Source organism: Lissotriton helveticus, chromosome 1_1 (genome assembly GCF_964261635.1).
Source record: "Lissotriton helveticus chromosome 1_1, aLisHel1.1, whole genome shotgun sequence".
NCBI classification, from domain to species: Eukaryota; Metazoa; Chordata; class Amphibia; order Caudata; family Salamandridae; genus Lissotriton; species Lissotriton helveticus.
This window is the reverse complement of record NC_136057.1, coordinates 1,627,013,018-1,627,029,387: the sequence shown is the minus strand read 5'-3', so window position 1 is coordinate 1,627,029,387 and position 16,370 is coordinate 1,627,013,018. Positions and strand designations below refer to the sequence as shown.

Below are 16,370 nucleotides of genomic sequence, written 5' to 3'. Positions count from 1 at the left end.
CTGGCTTGCAGATTAATTTTGTGAAGTCCTAATAGCTGGCCCTCACTCTACTCTTTAAATATCTGGGAAACTACATGTTCAAAGACCGACGGCAATCTTGGAACCTTACCAGGGCCTCTTTATTGCTAGATGTCAGAGGGAAGCGGCAGCCTGGGATACATTCCTACTTTCGATTATGGATCGAGGAGTTCTATTCAAGATGGTGGCCTTGCTGCAATTCTTCTACATTCTTCAAAACGTCCCCTCTACCATAACCTCTCTCCTCTTCACCAAAGGCAGTGCGGTACTAGGTGAATTTCTTTGGTCCAGTGCACAGCCCTGATCTCACTGACCAAATGCATAGAGGCCCCATTCGATAGAGTGTTGCGAATACCATATATTCACCTGTATTATTGGGTATCACTAATGGTTGTAATCAGCGACCTAATATTTAGAGCTAGGAATGACTCGACCTATTGACTGGAGTGGGACTAGTTGCAAAATTGGGGCCTAGAAGCAATATAATATGGCTCATTTGTTCCCAGGGTGATGCTGGAGCTGACTCTGACGCCCCCATTTGATGACATAATGGCCTTAAATTTATTGAATGGTTTAAGTTCATCCCCAGTGAAACTCTTCTATAGCGAGGATCCTGGCTCTCCCAGGTGTGGTAACTAGATGGTTTCAAAGCCTGAGACTTAATTGGAATTTCAAAAGTGCCGACACCTGGGTAGGCAATTATGTCAAGCCCTTTGACATGCTCACTGAGGAGTTTGAGTTGCATAAAACTTAATTCTTCCACTACTTACAGCTCCGCCATGCCCTGACACAATACGGCCCTGACACTTCATCCTTGGGATCATGTACTTGTTGATATGACTGTTGGTTGTGTTTGGATGAAGATTACTCTCCATCTCTGGAGTCCCATTTTGCTGTGCCTACAGGAAATTTCACGTTACTTTCCTGTGGTCCTTGCCTCGGTTTATATAAATAGTCTTTCCTACATGTGTTTGGTCTCTTTTTTGTTTAGACCGGTTGGTCCTCTCGGAGACCTTTTGTAGGTATTGGTATCTTGTGGCAGGATTTTGCTGTTTCCCGTTAGGCTTTGTTTTTTTCCGTGCCTGCAGGGTTGTTTATGATTTACATTGTCTGTGGTTATTGCCACGATTTTTATAAGAAGCCATGCTCTATTTCCTCCAATTCCTGTCTGGTCTGTGGCTAATTTTGAACAGCTAGTTCTCTTTCTGAACTTTTGTAGAATTGGTTCGCAGGCCCACCTCCTGGTTGGATATAGCTATGCTATTTAATCCAAAAGTTAAGGAATCTGCATGTATTTGTCAGATGGAAAAGTTACTTACCATAAGTAACAATGTATCTGGTAGAGACATAGTCTATCTGCAGATTCCTTAACGCCCTGCCCACCCTCCCCGCTCTGCAAACTAAATATGATGTAGAGGTTCTTCCCCTTTTCAGTACTGATTTTATACTCCAGTGATCACTGTTTCATGTAGTGGTGTGAATCAACAAACCATGTAGTCTTGCCTCATAGGTCTTGTTCGGGTATTACCATACCATTCGTTTAAATTTGAGAGACTTGTACAGTGAGAGGTGTTTTCTTTTGCAAAGTTGGTTTATACACCAGTGCACATGGTTTCATGTAGCTTGTACTTCATTGATTCATTTGGTTGTTTCCTTAAAGTCCTTGGCTGGTATTAACATACCATTTATTGCTACTTTCTAATTGTTTCAGAGATTTTTGATATTTTTGGCACACTGTTTCCACAGCCAGTTTCTGTAGTGTCTGTGTTTTGACGCAGTAGGTTTCACAGAAGATACGGACATCCGAGCGCCATGGAGGACTTGGGTGGCTCAACTGACATCACAACTGGAGTAAACGTAGACTCTTGGGGCCCTGTGACACCGTCCCCTGGTTGCGGAGGTGCTGCTGAAAAATCTCTGGATAGTTTGACACCTGGGGAACATTCAAAAGTTAAGGAATCTGCGGCTAGACATCGCTACCGAAGGTAAATAACTTCATGAATTCAAATTCTTTTATCAGGTGGACCATGACCCAAATAAGCTACGGCTTATGGGTAGAAAAATAGATAATTGTTTAAGAGATGCCATCCTGAGCACGCTGGCTTCTTTCAAACAATATGGGATTGCCCTCTCATTACCTGAGACTAGACCAAAATATATCTCAACCTTATCAGGATTGTGGATTCTATTCTGATGCTGAACCCTAAACATCCCTCCTTGGGTATCAAAGAGATAGAGACTGACTCAATGGGCACCCATCAACTAATGGCCATTGGAATGATGTTAGCCAAATGGGATCTTGCCCAACTCTGTTCACCTAATGATTAAAGAATGGACCCGGGACATGGACATATGTATGGCAGCTGAGAAATCTGTCTATACGGTACGTGGTCGCTCACTAAAATAACGCAAGATATAGTTCATCGTGATTAAATGTATTTGACTTAGAAAGAACTAGGCTGGATTGTTGAATCTATATGCTTACTTCAACCTGCATGTCTAAGCTGTGAGAAAGTTTTGTGTTATTGTGAGGAGGGAGAAGCCATCATCTCATGTAACTTGCCTTACTCACCCCAGTGCTTTTGGACCCTCGCAGAAAGCCCGTCCCTGTAAAGAAAGAATACAAGGGGTTAAAAGTAAAAATGACTTTCTCGCAAGGAGAAGGCTAGCCCACTTTCCTAGGAACCAATGAGGAAAGCAGACCGAGGGAGAAAGGGATGTCTGCAGTCTAAGGGGAGCGCAAGCGGCCAGAGGGCAGGGTCAGCGAGACCAGGAAGACGTCCGAGACCACGGACCGGAGAAGCCGCAAGGGAATCCTGAAGAGATGCTGTCAGGGAACCACCAACTGGAGGAAGCGATGGACGAAGAGGATGAGACTGCAGAGAACTGAAGTGAAGAGTGGTGGACGCCCACAGGGAATGCCTACACACCACCGCAACTCAGGACAGTTGCGGCAGACTCAGTATGTACCTTAGGCGAGGGAGGGGACTAGGGGACTGCTCGAAGTTTGAAGGGAAGAGGGCAGGGGTCATTAAGGAATTTAAAACCACCCGGGTCACAAATAGTGCACAATATTCTCCTCAGGAGGAAGGAGTTAATATATTGTTTATGGGACGGTCCTTTTTTTCTTTTTCCTTTGTTGTTGTTCTCCAGGGAAACTTCTCTTATCAAAAGGTATCTATCCTGTCTAGGAAAGAAAAGAACAGGGACATAGTGGTCTCATCATAAACCAATGAGAAGAAAAGGGAGTGACAGGACACTCCCTTATTTGTTTTAACAATCTTTTACCCCGCACTTACAGATTTTTGCTTGTGTTATTATTTAATACCACTTGCTTGCCAACCGGAATCACGGGGGGAGATGAGAACCCTAATCCCAAAGAACCCCAGTGATCAACATAGGGAATTACTGATATAACCACAAACCCCAAAGCTCAGGCCCTTCTAATTTCCCAGCACTCCCGGGTGTGGTGAAGGATGCTATCCTAAAACCTGTGTGACTAAAAACAGCATACTTACCGCCACCTTCTTCTTTTTCTGAGACGCCTGGGGACGCCCTCTTGGAAGAAGATCACCTTAAAAGGAAAGAAGATGAGCAAACATTCTAGTAAGAAAGAAGACTAAGGACTTTATATTATTATTTTTATACTTCACTTTAAAACACCCCTGAATAAAAATGCGCCAAAATTGACAAGCACATTAAGGCTCCTTGATTCTTTTTCTGCCATTCCTCCCACAGTTATTAAACTTAAAATCAAATAAAAAGATTTTTTTTAAAGTAGTGAGAGAGAATAAAAGCAAATGTGTACGTTTTAAGAGTAGTCTTGAAATGAGGGAAACCCTTAAGATGTAACTGTAGTAGCAGTTCATTCCAAAGCTTGGGTCTACGGAAATCCTTCTAGGAGAGGGTACTAGTATTAAAAAAAAAAAAAAAAAGTGGTTGGAGGAGCCAAATTTAGAGGGATTACTGTTTCTGTAGAAGCTCCTGTAATGAGTGGCATGCGTTGGCAAGTCTTGTTCAAATTGTTTAAGCACACATGCTGCCCTAACAGCCATAATTTTGTAATTATTGAAGCTTCCCAATTGAGGCTTTCACCTGGCAATGGATCAACATAACTTACACAGTCAAGGAGAAACAGGATCACCACTCCCACTGTCACTGCTTGTTGTTCCCTATTAATAAAAGGGAGGTTCTTTCTTAGAACATGCATGTGAAAGAAGCTGTTGAACCGGACACTCTGGATTTGCATATTGAAACTTAGCTCATGTTTAACAATCCCTCCTAGATTCTTAGCTGGGAGAGAACCCATGATGTCGGGCATGATGCAGGTTGTTGTACCAACATGCCTGGATCCAAACTGGAATGGCATGGGGAACAAAAAAAAATGTGTTTAGGCCCAGATCTCTGTACTGGGGTGAATATGACATTGTTCTGTATTCTGTCCATCAATTGTTCTTTTTGCATTTGTCACCTTGAGTCCAGTCCGGTCCGGTCTTAGGATGTTTGTTTCCAGTCCAGGGAGGATCTGGCCTGGCAGTTCGAGTTGAACTGTTCGGATTGGGCGCAGGGTCAAGACTGATTTGCATATTGCTGGGTCCAAACTGGAATGGCTTGGGGAGCAAAAAACTATGGATTTAGGCCCTGATCTCTGTACTGGGGGGCATGTATGACATTGTTTCTGCACTCTGTCCATCAATTGTTCTTTTTGCATTTGTCACCCCGAGTGGGACGGTTATGCCCAGATGTGGGTCCCGTGTTCTCCAGGCCACTGGAGTCAAGCTATCCTGGCTGATGAGGGGTGAAAACCTGAAACCTGTCCTAGGATGCTTGTTTCCAGTCCAGGGAGGACCTGGCCTGGCAGTTCGGGCTGTACTGTTCCCATTGGGAGCAGGGTCAAGACTGATTTGCATATGGCTGAGTTCAAACTGGAATGTCATGGTGAGCAAACAACAATGGATTTAGGCATAGATCTCTGGGGTAAATGTATGAAAATGTTCTGTCCATCAATTGTTCTTTTAACACTGTAGTTGTTGGCAACAATCAAGATCTTGTTTTCCTTTTTTTTTTGTTCTTGTCACCTTAGGTCTCATAGCCATTATATCCTACCACCAAGTGATGGAGAAACCATAGCTCTTGTGGCTGGACTCTGTGGCTGTCATACTCTACAAAAATTAACCTTCATCAGCATAGTGAGGTGTTCTAATCATTGGGCCCACTCAGACCGGGAACTAAACCTTTCAATCATTGGAGACCAATAGTTTGTTTTCTTATTAAGACTAAGCTATTTTGAGTCACAGACGCAAGACTTCTTTACCAGTGTTATCCGTTCCCTATGGCCCAGAGGCAATGGTTCAACACATTTTCCACAGATCATACAGCTGGCTAATAGTACTAGGTAGAACCTAAGCTTCTGCTTCATCATGCTATCCCCATTCAACATCCCTCCTGATTGTGTTCCAAACAAGACGAGTAAAGGGGAAATCAAAATAGCCTGCCTCAAAACTTTAGCAAGAATCAAACTAACATCCCAGAAATCCTGAAAGTTTAGGCATTCCATGAACATGTGAAATTCATCCTCCTTTAGACAATTACACTTCTTGCATCTAGATTCTTGCCTCCCCGGGAGCTTAGATTGTTTATATGGTGCCCAATATATCCAATATACTGTGGACAAGTGATTCCTTTTGAATGCGACCGGTTTCATAGTATCATATAACATACCAAAAGATGCCTATCAAGTTTTCTCTAGGTCTACATCAGACAGCATTAATTTTCTCATCTTTTCCTTGACACACAAGATCATAAAATGTAGCAATCTTTCGGGTTCCTTCTGGGGTAGCAGAATAAGCTTGATATCCCGATACAGCCTGGAGCGGGGAACAAAGACCATCCTTTAAACAATCACGGGTTTTGCTGCCCGGGTAATCCCATATTGCAGAAAGTGTAGAATAATATTGTATTGCCCATCTTCTCCGCAGTGTGCACCAGAAGTCAGCCACAGATTTTAACACCTTTACCCACACTTTCTTAAAGTACCTTGGGTCTCCAAACTTCTAGAGCGAAATCCTTTCTTTACCCATGCGTATGTAATATAACACTAAACTTATATGCTTTATCTGAGACTCCTCCCCCTTCTCACCTCACCCTCCCCCCGCCAGGAAGTCAAGAAAATCATTGACTTGAATTGAAATGTCATACAATACAGTTGGATATCTGGGAGTTGCAGAGCTCCTTTGCCTTAGGTTACATCTCAATTCCTTCCAAGATGGTCTAGCCCCCTTGGAAGCCCATATAAAACTGTTATTGTCTACCTGTTTTTTAGAAATGTTTTTTGTCAAACGAAAGGGGGATACAATTAAAGAAAAAGGAATCTCTTGGTAAAATAGTCAGTTTTACCAAGTTGACTCTGCCATAAATATTCAAGGATAGATTTTGCCACCTTCTGTAAATAGCCTTAATCTCACAAACTTTTTTAAAATTATCTGAAATCACCTCCAAATTTGGTTATATCTTAATTCCCAAATACCTTATTTATTTTTTTAACCAGATTTTTTTAATCCAGATTACAGGACCTGATTCCAAAGCAATATCTCAGTCTGGTCTTGAATAATGGCATACCCTGAGATCGCCAGAACTCTTTAGCAAGTATGTAAAATCTGCAGAGAGATTCCTTTACACTAACGGTATATACTATGAAGTCATCCGCTTATAGCAAATTTTTTTGAGAAACCTTGCACCCTAAAAGGTTTGCTTACTGGTTCTTCTCCTAGCCTCTGTGGAAAGGTTTCAATTTAAGATTAAAACAAAGAGTGGACAACGGGCAACCCTGCCTAGTGCCCCTACCAATCTTACATTTCCGTGTTAGTGCCCCGTTACCTAACACCCTAGCTGAACTATTACCATAGAGAACCTTCATCGACTCGAGATTTAGTTAATCAAGCCCATAAGTAATCCCACTACATCTGGTAAAGCGTATTGTGCATGGTTGCTAAATCTATGGAGCCTATCAACAACTGCACAAGCTCTTGCATTTGCCTGGCTTGTAAGAAGCCCTTCTGGAACAATCAAGATCTTCATTTTCCTCACCATTTCAAGTTTAAGAAAATGTTGGCAATGCAGAAATTAATTTTTTGAAAATAATTCCTAGAGGTATACAGTTATGTGATTGTTGATCAAACTTCAATAATAGCTGTGAGTCATCCTCCTACGAAAGAGCTGCTGAAAATAGAGAGCTACCTCCCTGCATTGGAATCTTAACCTAGTGTTAGCACGGTTAATGAACACAGCCTTGTACTCCTACAACTTACATTGAGATCGATGTTCTTGGTAGCTATCACATCACTAAGAAGTGTGAGTGATATACAACTTCTAACCGTGTAAGAGCCATACATACCTATACACAAAGATAAGTAATCGTGTGGATTCACCCAAAATTCCTACCAAAGGTCATCTTACCTTTTCATATAAACCAGACCGTTACTATACCATCCTTCTTTTAAAAGCCTACAAAGCAGCAGAAAGAGCCCTATACACATTGGATGTTAGGAGGGCAGTTATGTATTTCATGCAGTTATCAGTATCAGAACACAACAGTTCCTTGTGGGCCCTTCAGCACAGGCTCTTGAGACAGCCGTATCTAAGAATACCATTGCTAGGGGGATTGTACCGACTGTTCAGCTGTGTATACACTACCAAACAAACCTTTGCTCACTAAATGAAGGGCACACATGACCAGGAAGAAGGGGTCTACTATGGACTTTATGACCAATATCTCTGTACAAGAAATATGCCAGGCAGCCACATGAGCTTCGGAGCATACTTTCAAAAAGCATTACTGCATTGCTTTGCAATCGCGCAAGGAGATTGAAGTTGGACATGCTGTAGTTAGAAACATTTTTGCTTCTACTCCCTCATCTACCCACAGCCACTAGGCAGGTATCGCTATAATCTGTGCTAAGTATGTGAATCTAGAAGGGGTATCATGCTGCAAAAGAAACCAGTTACCCGTAATTATGGTTTTACAGTTTGAAAGTCTTCTAGATTCACATGGGACACCCCCACCTTCCCACGCAGGATGTTAGTGGAAGGTAAAATAAAAATCTAACATGTTGGGCACACACATGGGCATTGTGGGATTACGGTCAACACCATACGGAGCTCCTCCTAAATTGACTCCTACCCTCACGCTAACAAACATCTAAGGGAAACAGACACCTACTGACTCAACCACTAGATGGCCGAATTGTGCAAACCACATAAATCTAGAAGAGTTTCAAGCTTCAAAAATATCAGTACAAGTAACAGTTTTTTTTTTTATCCCTTCCCTCAGAATAGGGTGCACAAGGGCTAGAGCTAGGTACATGGTCATAAGTGTTTTCCCAACAGAACCACAAAGCAAGGAGAGTAGGATTCACACATTCACAGTAGACCTATTGTAAGATGTTTTATGTTAAGACACACTAATGGCTCCCTCAAATGAGCTTAATCCACCTCTAATTTCTTCTTATAACATTCTTTGAGTCCCCACTGGGGCTGAGGTGACTGCCTAGGCTAAGCTAAAGTCAAAAGATCTGAAAGCGGTCTGACCAGATATTAGGACATGTGGAGCGACAGATGGGATGGAGTAGGGGGAGACGATAGAATCCAGGGCCGTTCTACCTTATCAATAGAAGTAGAAGTCTATAATCTTGCTGATCTTGAGTGCCTATGTAATCTAGCTGATGTCAGAAAGATTGGCAGATGTATGTTACAATCTCCCAGAAATATCACCTTTGCATTGCAGAGCACTGCCACCCCTGTGAAATCTAATAGTTCAAACAGTCACGGCCACTGTTTGTCGGTGGAATTTCAGAATGAATGTTACACACAGAAAAGTGTTTTTATTTATTTATTTATTTTGAAGGTTTTATAGAGTGCGAACAAGATCCTTGCGGATATCAGAGCGCTTTACATTGGATACATCTAGTTAAAGAGGCAAATAGAAGCAAGTAAAACAGATATACATAATCAACAAATTGCACAGGAGAGTATGAGGACCCAAACATGGTAAACCTGTTGAATCAGTTTGAAGGTAGATAGCGTGACTAGGATGTCATATTGGACTCTTGTAATAGTGAGGATTACTAGTGAGGGTAGGAATGAGATCATATCTTCATTAGACTATGATCAGGTGAATTTTGCCATGAGAATCGCGGTAGAAGCATTCAGTCTGGTTTCTGGGGGAAGTGTATTACATATCCTCGGCACCATCCCAGAGAAGGCTCCTTTGTAGGTTTTCTTTTTTTTTTAATCTTTGAAGTTTCAGTAGAAGGTTTTCCGCACTTCTTGAAGATCTAGAGCCCCCAGAGATTTTCAGTTTCTGTGCCAGGTAGTTGGGTGCATTGTGATGTATGGCCTTATGCGTCATGCACGCTATTTTTAGATGAATTCTGGCTTCAAACAGTAGCCAATTCGAGGATTTTAAGTCTGGGGAAATGAGACCTTGTTTTCGAACCGGTGATGAGTCTCGCTGCCGCATTTATGAAAGCTCTGAGGGGAGCTGTAGTGGCTTTTGGAAGGCCACACAGAGACACTTCCGTACTCCACACGAGGGATAACTAGCGCTTGTACTGCCAGCTTGAAGTCATTTGCTTGCAAGAAGGGTTTCAGCTTCCTCAAAGTGTTTATCTGGAATTTTGCTCCACTTGAAGCGTTGTTGATGTGATTCTGCATAGTGAGGTTGCTGTCGAGAGTTATTCCTAAGGATTTTCCTGAGTCCATTATGGTTGGTTGAATTTTGAGTGCCGTAATCAAATTTTGCATTATGGGGCCTTTGGCGGAAGGGGCTATAAGGAGGAATTCTGTTTAAAGAGCATTCAATTTGAGGTGGTTCTCTGCCAGCCAGGTCTGGGTGTTTACTGTGAGTTGTGTTAAGTGATTTAATGTCTTCTAGGGTGTTGATCATAAGATAAAGCTGTGTATCGTCAGCGTACATATGATATTGCACGTTAGACTCATGAAGTATTTTGGTGAGTGGTTCCATGAACAGGTTAAACAATGTCGGAGATAGTGCTGACCCTTGCGGGACGCCCAGCGTTACCAGCCGCGGCCGGTAGTAGGTTTTCCTGCAGGGCGGTGACGTGGGGAGGGGCAGGGTTGGGGGTTGTAATGTATGGATTACGGACTTTAACAGGTAAGTAAACATATAAATAAATAAAACATTTTGTTGTGTGCACTGCATCACCAAATGCGATTCAGTGCGCGCAACAAAATTCGTTTTATTTATTTATATGTTTACTTACCTGTTAAACCCGTAATCCATACATTACAACCCCCCCCCCCCCCTCCCCCTTTCCCACATCACCGCCCTGCAGGAAAACCTACTACCGGCCGTGGCTGAGTGTTACTGGTACGGGTTCGGAGAGAGTGTTGTTGACCTTGAATTTTTTCGTTCGGTTATGGAGAAAGGAGGTAAACCTGTTTAGCACTGAGCCTGATAGCCCCATTCTATGTTTCAGGAGATCTAACAGATTCTCACGTTTGACCGTATCGAAGGCTGAGGATAGGTCGAGCAGGAAGAGTAGGCATGATCCGTTCTGGTCAAGGATTTGTAACGCATCGTCAATGTGTCATGGCTGATTCAGTGCTGTGGCCTGCTCTGAAGCCAGATTGGTATTTCTTAAGAAGGTCAATGTGATCAATATGTGTAGTCAGTTGGTGGTGTACACATTTTTCAAGTAGGTTGGTCAGGGTAGGAATATTGGTGATAGGACGATAGGTGTTTAGGTCCGTAGGGTCAGCTGTTAGTTTCTTTAGAATGGGTGATACCTGTCCGACTTTGAGGCTGCCTTGTTGCAGTGAACTGTTAATGATTTTGATCCAGAGAGGAAGAAGCCATGGGTTTAAGTCTTTAACGGCGCTTGCAGGAAGAGGATCGGTGAGGCGATTGGCAGGCTTCAGGGTATTAAGAATCTTGCCTAGAGCTTCTTCAGTGTAAGTAGCAAAGGATGACCAGGTTGCGTCATTTTTTAGGTCAAACTTTGAGTGGCTTTGGAGTGGCGCAGTTGGGAATGAAGGGGGCGTTATCGTCTGAGTAACGCTGTGTAGTAGTAGGTCTTTTAAGAGATCCTTCCTGATGTTGTCAGTCTTCTGATTAAAGAAGGCGGAAAATTCTTCACAGTTGGGTTGTGGACGGGCTAAATCTTGTAGCCGTTGAGGAGCACCCTTAGGTTGAGTTTTGATTAACTCAAAAAGTTTTTGGGGACCATTTCTTGCTTGGACTAGTTGGTGGCTGAAAAAATTTGCCTTTGTGCGCTTAATCTTTCTGTAATAAGCATTTCTCTTTTCCCTGAGTAATTTGAGGTGGTTAGCAGATGGAGCTGATCTCCAGTTGCGTTCCTACGTTCTGAGAGACCGTCTGTCTTCGTTAAGTAGACCGTTGTACCAGTGCTTAGAGTCTTTAGTGGAGACTCTCTTAAGTTGAAGGGGGGCTGCCTTGTTAATTATTGAGGTCATGAAATTGAGGTAATGGTTAGTGAGATCATGAACGTCAGAAGAGCCTGCAGGGGCAGAAGAAGGTTGTAGCTAGAGGCAGGTAATGTGTTGGGATTGAGTTTTTTCCAGTCTCTACTCCAAATCTTTGGTTTAGTAGATTGAACCGAGTTGAGTTTCACTGTTTCCTTGATAAAAAAAGGTGATAATATGGTGGTCCGACTAGTCACAGGGTAAGATGGACTCGACCTGAATGATGTCGCTTTTGTGTAGAGCTGTTGCAAATTTGGGTGAGGTAGAGATCATCCAAGAAGTTTCTGAGACTATTGACCACTGCATCGTTGTGGTCGTTCCAATGGAGATTGAAGTCGCCAAGGAATATTTGGGTATTTTGCCATCCAGTGTTCGATGAGATCATATCCATGAGGTGTTCAGTAAAGATGAGGTTGTCCCCAGGTGGATGATAGATGATGTGAAGCGAGCATACTGGTTTGCCAATGCTTCTGATGTCGAGACATATAAGTATTCACAAGAGGGAAATACAGGGGATATGGCTCTGTTAACCGTAATGTTGCTACGATATATACAGGCGATCCCTCCCCCTATCTTGTCAATTCTATCCAATCTAATGATGTCGTAGTTAGGGGGCACTAGAATGTTGATGAGTGGCGTGGAGGAGTCTGTTAGCCAGGTTTCGTTTAGCATTATCAGGTCCAGCTCCTGTGATATGATGAGGTCAGCTATATCCGTTGCGTGCCTTGAGGCAGATCTACAGTTTAGGAGTGTGCATTTAAGACTGGGTGTGATGAGGGAAAACGTGGGATCTTGAGTGACAGGGATTCTTCTTAGGTTGGATAATTCCTCTGATGTTGTGTGTAGAGGGCCTGAATGGATTGAGGGGAATAATAGGGATGGTCGTATGAGTGGTAACTAAGGGGTTCGAGATGGAGGGTTCATAAGAGAGTAGTAAAAAGAGAAGTCGCTCTCCGCGAGCGGATTGATGCATCGCATTGGCCGGGTTAATGTGTTATGGGAGGGAACTGTTTTCCAGCTGGGTGGGGTAATTTTCGGGGTGGTGGTAGGTGGTATGGGCACTCTCTAGAGTTAGATGTTCTTGAGGAAATAGTGCCAAGGTTGTCTCGAAAAAACCACCTTAAAAGCCTGGAGTTCCTGTTTGATTTGGTGAAGTGCGGTTATAATCTCATCCAATCGTGGGTCTGGTGGGGTAAAGAGTGATGTAGGTGGTTGTGTATTGCAAGTGGATGGCTGCGAGGTGGGCCAGTTGGGTGTGTGATCGGGTTCTGTGGTGAGTAGTGTTGGCAGCAATCTAGCGAGTGTGGGAGGATGAGTTGTGTATGTAGATGTCTGAGTTGCGGGGATGGCTGACTGATACGTGGGTATGGGATGGGAAAATGGAAGCGGAGTGTGTTCTGAGGGCAGCCTGTTTTCAGAGTGTATTGGGGTGTCCTATTACGTGCGAACATCTGACCTGGGGAGGGGAGGCTGTGATGGGGGAATATGGGTGAGGAGTGCAATTGTGGGGCGGGATGAAGTAACGGGAGAGATGGTTATAGGGGGATGATGTTAGGGTGGAGGGGAGCTGTGGGTTCAATATCTATTGGGGAGTGTATGATATCTTAGACGTGCTGGGAGGCAGAGGGTGTGGGTTAGGTGCAGTGATGTGAGGTGAGTTGGTGGGCGGGGTAGTCAGGGCGGGAGTACAATCTGATTCAGATGACCGTATACGAAGGGGTGATAGGGGGGCGAGGCTGTCAGGCGTGCTGGGAGGTGGAGTGTGTGGGTTAGAAGAAGTGATGTGAGGTGTGTTGGTGTGAGGGGTAGTCTGGGTGGAAGTGTTGTAAGAGTCCGATGTAAGTCGTGGGCGGGGTGGTAGAGGAGCGCAGCTGTCAGATTGGGTGACAGATGTTACAGAATGTGTGGTGGAAATGGGAGTAGAAAGGGTAGCAGATTGGGGATTGGACACAAGATTTTTTTATGATGGGGAAGATGTTGTCCCAGAGATTAAAACTACGGTCTGTGGCTTGAATGAGGATAGTTCCGTTGTTGTAGATGGTGATGGTAGCTGTCGCTTGGAAGAGTTGGGAGGTGGAAGTATAGATAGCTAGACCATGCGTGGTTTTCCACGTGAAAGACACCGAGAGTGAAGCTAGGAACGCTCTCCTCCATTGGGCTCTTCGTTTCGTGTGGAAAATGAGAGATGAGAAATCGGGATCAGCAAAGAGAATTTCGGGGTGCAGTTTTATAAAAGTGTGCTTGAATCATTTGGCTGCTTTTTTTGAGAGGGAGGGGGGATAAATGATGTTGTAGGTATTAGTGCCTGTGAGCTCCATGATATCAGCAGCACAGTAGGTGAAGAGGAATGGTGTGGGGCACAAGGTGGGTGTGAATCACGTAGGGGTTGGTGGTATGTGGCGGGGCGAGCTTGGGGGAGGGGAGAAAGGAAGGGTGCGGCCCTCAGATGAGGAATGGGCTAGGTAATCATGGGCTGAGTGGGAAACAGGGGTGGGGCCTCAGGTCCACTGGTGGTATCGTTAACGGTGCCTGGTGCAGAGTGAGAGGAGGGGGACAGAAGAGGAAGGAAAAGACAAGACAGGGGCTAGGAAAATGAAATGCATGAAGTGTATGTAGGGTAAAGGTAAAGAGAATAAGAGATTATGATTAAAATACTTCCAGATCACCTAGTGGTGTTAAGGTGGAGAGGTGGGTCTGCCCAGAAATAGTGGGTTACAACTCTATGGAGGAGACAGTCTAAGATGGCCGACACTTTGGGAGCGGTCTAACTAAACCAACTAAGTAGTCCTTTGTCAGTTTCCAGTAAGTCTGGGATAGGCAATGAAGTGCTCTTTCAATGTCCATTAGGCTGATTGGGAGCTAAAAGATGCCCAGTATAGTCCTGTTTCCCTGTGTATGGAGCTATGCTAGCAGCAGTAGTCCTATTTCTGTTGTGGTGAAATGAGTTCAGAGGAGAAGCAGTTAGGCATAGTTTGAAGTGCCCAGTGGATAGGGGAGGCCCAATGGCTTTAATCTGTATGGCCTCTGCCATTTTGAGAGTGTAAAAATTAACAGACCATAGCCACTGCCATCTTAGAGAAAAATGTACCACGAAATGCGAGTGAATATCCAGAAGTAAAAAATAAAAGTAAAAGTTAAATGAAACGTAGGTGTCATTACCTTTGCCAAGATGTTCAAGCTGAGGTCGAGTTAAGGCATAACAAGATTGTTCTGCTGGCTTCCACAATGTCCCTTTCATGTATGAGGGCTATGTTTCTCTCCCCTCGCACTGAAAGTGATCCTTTCTTTTCAAGTGAGACTTCAGTCAAAGTTGTAACATTAAACGCACTATCGGCGTTATTATGTGCAATTGAGAACTGCTCTTGAGGGGGGCGGGGCTGTGTAGGGATTTTTACTAGGTGACCTGGAAGTATTTTTGTCTCCTCGTTCTGGGGCCTCTTATGGACTGCCACGGCCGCAGCCCTTCAGAACTTTCCGCCCTATTCTTCAGGAGCTCCAAACCAAGGGGGAGGAACCTGCAGCCGCAGGTCAATGACTCCGGGGGCTTGTCGCTCCAAAATCCGCCATACCAGGGTCTAGCCCCCCGGTCACCAGGGGTCCGTCCATGCGGTGGCGTATCGCACTTGCGATGGTCTGGGAACTGCGTGCATGCTGCCGAGGGCTGCTACAAACGGCGGGGAGAACCTGCAGCCTCGAGTCGGAGTCTAGCAGGGCTTGTTTCACCCTCGCGTGCAGCCTCAGCTGGGGGACCGAGTGCTGCTGAGGGAGCGGGGTGTTGAAGTCACGAGTTGTGGGTCACCGGGGGCCATCCCAAAGGATCGTCTGTCCTTCACCGATCAAGCCAGTGCTCCCAAGGCAACTGTCTGAGGTAGTCACAAGCTAAAGCCCATGAGCACGACAGACTGCCGAGACGAGGCCAGGCCGGCTCAGCCCTCACCTCCGCACATCGACGAGGCAGAAAACTCCAAGGGATGGCGCCACAACCGTCTTCAGCTCCGAAGTCCGTGATGAGGTGCGGTAAACGATGTGCAAATGATCCTCGATGATGTTCAGGTTAATCCTGTTACTCATATGTGATTGGTTTTCCGCGCTGGTAGCCGCTGACCGGAATATTCACGAAAGGGTTTGGAGCTCGTTCTGAGAGCTCCTACGAGTCGGCCATCTTTAATCAGAGTTAAAATAACAGCACATCCTCTTCTTATTGCCTTCTCAGATCACCTTAGCAGTCTGTTGGCCAGACCTTTTGTCCAATTTACATAAAGCTGGTCTTGCTCGTGATTGGATGGCTTTGTTATCCCTCTCATTTGTCTTCTCATGATTCAGTGGTTTTTCTCCCTATTCTTGTGTTTACCCCACCTAGGAGTGTTTCAGTCTGTGGTATGATTTCTATACTTCTACTGCTGATGTGCTTGCATTCAGGTAACTAGTGTTTTTTTCCTTTAATCACTTCATGGAAAGGCACATGTTTTCTCAATCTTTCCTGTTTGCCTGGTACCCATCACTCCCCGGTCCTCCCAGCTTGTACGTTGCTTTCTCTGCCACTCTCATTTATATTTATTCCACAATCCACATTCATCTATTGCTCCCACACCCTTCCTCTTCCACACTTGTTGCCACTTCCCCTGCCGTGCCCATCCTGACTTGTTTCCCCTTCTCCCCATATTGCCCCTTCCTCTCCCTTCTACCTCCCACTTGTTGCCCCCTTACCCCTCCCCTGACCATCTCCACTTGTTGCCCCTGTCCCCTGCATCTTGCCACTTGTTGCCCCCTTTCCAATCTTCTGCCACTCCCCACTTGTTACCCCTTCACTTCTCCTACTTGTATTCATTTATTTATTTTAAAAACTTTCT

The 16,370-nt window shown here is 44.5% G+C and overlaps 1 protein-coding gene across 2 annotated transcripts in view; it reads left to right on the top strand.

The window, feature by feature from the left end:
- Positions 1-16,370, top strand: part of LOC144829387 (uncharacterized) — an 815,409-nt gene that overhangs the window by 731,518 nt on the left and 67,521 nt on the right. The gene's annotated exons all lie outside the window — the stretch shown is intronic.